The sequence below is a fragment of the Schistocerca serialis genome, chromosome 1 (assembly GCF_023864345.2).
Source record: "Schistocerca serialis cubense isolate TAMUIC-IGC-003099 chromosome 1, iqSchSeri2.2, whole genome shotgun sequence".
In the NCBI taxonomy this organism is placed as follows: Eukaryota; Metazoa; Arthropoda; class Insecta; order Orthoptera; family Acrididae; genus Schistocerca; species Schistocerca serialis.
The window spans coordinates 1,037,989,438-1,037,994,236 of NC_064638.1; positions in this window are offsets into that span (position 1 = coordinate 1,037,989,438).

Consider the following 4,799-nt stretch of genomic DNA (forward strand, 5'->3'; position numbering starts at 1 on the left):
ACTAAACTGTACCTGATGAACACGGACGTTAATAATAACACAATTTGACAGCAGTTTAACAGCGCCACAGTGGGTCACGCCCATGTAGAACACATTTCAAAAAAAATTTAAAAATAGTTGTAGTCTTCGGAATTGAATAAATTATACATCTATTAAAAGGTAATAGTCTGCAGATTCAGAAAACGCAAAAAAGTAAAAATTGAACTTTTCATGATTTTGAGCCTTTCCGGAGCCCCTTAAGCAATGTCTCTCAACCAAATTATCTTTAATACGAAGTCCAATAAATTTAATAGCAAAATTCAATGCATTCGCGTGGGTTGCTGGTTCTGTTTGCATGAAAATCATGTTTTTAACAAATTGATATACAGCGGCGTTTGACCGGGTGTAGAAGTGATACATAAACGAATATCACTACAGAAATTCCAAAATAAAAGTTGTACAGACTTTAGGCTAATAAATAGAACTTTTACGTACCATAAAACGAGTTACCTGTATCGAGATATTTTGGACTTGTACGTCACCTGGAGTCGATAAGGAAGTCATAGGAAATCCAGCATTAGAGACAGGATTTAAAAGAGCTCTGGAAGAACTGAGATCAAATAAGATAGAAGGGCTAGATAACATTCCACCAGAATTTCTCAAAGTATGGTGGAAAATGGCAAACAAACGACTATTCAGTCTATGAGGATGCCGACATACCATCAGACTTTCGTAAAAACGTCATCCACACAATTCCTCAGATATCAAATGAAGACAAGTGCAAAAACTATCACGCAGTCAGCTTAACATTTCATGCGTTGAAGTTACTGACAAGAATAACATACTGAAGAATGGAAAAGAAAGTTGAGGATCCGTTAGATGACGATTAGTTTTTATTTATGAAAGGTAAAGGCAGCAGGGAGGCAGTCCTATCGTTGCGCTTGATAATGGACGCAAGACTGAAAAACAGAATCAGGACACGCTCATAGGATTTGTCGACCTACAGAAAGCGCACGACGACGTAAAATGGTGCAAGATGTTCGAAAGTCTCAGAAAAATAGGAGTAAGCTATAGAGGAAGCCTGGTAATACTCATTGTACTAGAACCAAGAGGAAACTATAAGATGGAAGGTCAAGAAAGAACTCGCGTTAAAAAAGGTCGAAGACAGGTACTTGCATTGTTTAATTTCATAAATTTCGGGCGTATTATAGTATTTGAGAGTTGTAGTATCGCGTTTTAGTACCTGAATAGTGTAAAATCGCGTAGTCTCCTTCCGCCGCCGAGCAGTGTGTCAGCAGTGCGCAAGTAGCAGCATTACTGCATTTACTAGGCAATCTTGTATTTTAATAACCATTTAAATTTTGTGTCGATTTGTTTGCGCTCTCTGTAGATTAGTTCAGACGTTCTTTGCACAACAGTTTTTAGCATGGATAGGGACTGCAACTGCTGTGTTCGGATGCAGGCTGAGTTGGCATCCCTTCGCTCCCAGCTTCAGGCAGTGTTGGCTTCGGTCACACAGCTTGAGGCTGTTGCCAATGGGCATCACTGTGGGGTTCCGGATGGGGGTTTGTCGGGGACGGCCAGCTCGTCCCACGCATCCCCCGATCGGACTACGACTGTGGTTGCCCGGGATACTGCCCGCATTGAGGCTGATCCCTCACCTGTGGTAGAGTTGGAGGTCGTCTCAAGGTGTGGCAGGGGGCGAAAGACATTCCGGAGGGCTGAACGGAAGGCCTCTCCGGTTTGTCTGACGAACTGATTTCAGGCTCTGTCTCAGGCTGATACTGATCTTCGGCCTGACTCGGCTGCTTGTCCTGTTCCAGAGATAGCCCCTCAGTCTGCAAGATCCAGGCGGTCGCAGAGGGTGGGCTTACTGGTAGTTGGGAGCTCCAACGTCAGGTGTGTAATGGGGCCCCTTAGGGATATGGCAGCAAGAGAGGGGAAGAAAACCAATGTGCACTCCGTGTGCATACCGGGGGGAGTCATTCCGGATGCCATGAAGGGTACAGGGTGCACCCATGTGCAGGTGGTCGCTCATGTCGGCACCAATGATGTGTGTCGCTATGGATCCGAGGAAATCCTCTATGGCTTCTGGCGGCTATCTGATTTGGTGAAGACTGCCAGTCTCGCTAGCGGGATGAAAGCAGAGCTCACCATCTGCAGCATCGTCGACAGAACTGACTGCGGACATTTGGTACAGAGCCGAGTGGAGGGTCTGAATCAGAGGCTGAGACGGTTCTGCAGATTCCTCGACTTGCGCCATAGGGTGGTGGGGTTTCGGGTTCCGCTGGATAGGTCAGGAGTCCACTACACGCAACAAGCGGCTACACAGGTAGCAGGGGTTGTGTGGCGTGGGCTGGGCAAGTACAGAAAGGGCAACAGCCTCAACGGGTGCAGGGCAAAGTCAGGACATGCGGGGACCAAGCAGCAATCGGTATTGTAATTGTAAACTGTCAAAGCTGCGTTAATAAAGTACCGGAACTTCAAGCGCTGATAGAAAGCACCGAAGCCAAAATCGTTATAGGTACAGAAAGCTGGTTGAAGCCAGAGATAAATTCTGCCGAAATTTTTACAAAGGTACATACGGTGTTTAGAAAGGATAGATTGCATGCAACCGGTGGTGGAGTGTTCGTCGCTGTTAGTAGTAGTTTATCCTGTAGTGAAATAGAAGTGGATAGTTCCTGTGAATTATTATGGGTGGAGGTTACACTCAACAACCGAGCTAGGTTAATAATTGGCTCCTTTTACCGACCTCCAGACTCAGCAGCATTAGTGGCAGAACAACTGAGAGAAAATTTGGAATACATTTCACATAAATTTTCTCAGCATGTTATAGTCTTAGGTGGAGATTTCAATTTACCAGATATAGACTGGGACACTCAGATGTTTAGGACGGGTGGTAGGGACAGAGCATCGACTGACATTATACTGAGTGCACTATCCGAAAATTATCTCGAGCAATTAAACAGAGAACCGACTCGTGGAGATAACATCTTGGACCTACTCATAACAAACAGACCCGAACTTTTCGACTCTGTATGTACAGAACAAGGAATCAGTGACCATAAGGCCGTTGCAGCATCCCTGAATATGGAAGTTAGTAGGAATATAAAAAAAGGGAGGAAGGTTTATCTGTTTAGCAAGAGTAATAGAAGGCAGATTTCAGACTACCAAACAGATCAAAACGAAAATTTCTGTTCCGACACTGACAATGTTGAGTGTTTATGGAAAAAATTCAAGGCAATCGTCAAATGCGTTTTAGACAGGTACGTGCCGAGTAAAACTGTGAGGGACGGGAAAAACCCACCGTGGTACAACAACAAAGTTAGGAAACTACTGCGAAAGCAAAGAGAGCTTCACTCTAAGTTTAAACGCAGCCAAAACCTCTCAGACAAACAGAAGCTACACGATGTCAAAGTTAGCGTAAGGAGGGCTATGCGTGAAGCGTTCAGTGAATTCGAAAGTAAAATTCTATGTACCGACTTGACAGAAAATCCTAGGAAGTTCTGGTCTTACGTTAAATCAGTAAGTGGCTCGAAACAGCATATCCAGACACTCCGGGATGATGATGGCATTGAAACAGAGGATGACACGCGTAAAGCTGAAATACTAAACACCTTTTTCCAAAGCTGTTTCACAGAGGAAGACTGCACAAACGAAAAAATGGCTGTCATCGAAATAAGTGTCCAAGGAATAGAAAAGCAACTGAAATCACTCAACAGAGGAAAGTCCACTGGACCTGACGGGATACCAATTCGATTCTACACAGAGTACGCGAAAGAACTTGCCCCCCTTCTAACATCCGTGTACCGCAAGTCTCTAGAGGAATGGAAGGTTCCAAATGATTGGAAAAGAGCACAGGTAGTCCCAGTCTTCAAGAAGGGTCGTCGAGCAGATGCGCAAAACTATAGACCTATATCTCTGACGTCTATCTGTTGTAGAATTTTAGAACATGTTTTTTGCTCGAGTATCATGTCGTTTTTGGAAACCCAGAATCTACTCTGTAGGAATCAACATGGATTCCGGAAACTGCGATCGTGTGAGACCCAACTCGCTTTATTTGTTCATGAGACCCAGAAAATATTAGATACAGGCTCCCAGGTAGATGCTATTTTTCTTGACTTCCGGAAGGCGTTCGATACAGTTCCGCACTGTCGCCTGATAAAGTAAGAGCCTACGGAGTATCAGACCAACTGTGTGGCTGGATTGAAGAGTTTTTAGCAAACAGAACACAGAATGTTGTTATCAATGGAGAGACGTCTACAGACGTTAAAGTAACATCTGGCGTGCCACAGGGGAGTGTTATGGGACAATTGCTTTTCACAATATATATAAATGACCTAGTAGATAGTGTCGGAAGTTCCATGCGGCTTTTCGCGGATGATGCTGTAGTATACAGAGAAGTTGCAGCATTGGAAAATTGCAGCGAAATGAAGGAAGATCTGCAGCGGATAGGCACTTGGTGCAGGGAGTGGCAACTGACCCTTAACATAGACAAATGTAATGTATTGCGAATACATAGAAAGAAGGATCCTTTATTGTATGATTATATGATAGCGGAACGAACACTGGTAGCAGTTACTTCTGTAAAATATCTGGGAGTATGCATACGGAACGATTTGAAGTGGAATGATCATATAAAACTAATTGTTGGTAAGGCGAGTGGCAGGTTGAGATTCATTGGGAGTGTCCTTAGAAAATGTAGTCCATCAACAAAGGAGGTGGCTTACAAAACACTCGTTCGACCTATACTTGAGTATTGCTCAATAGTGTGGGATCCGTACCAGATCGGGTTGACGGAGGAGATAGAGAAGATCCAA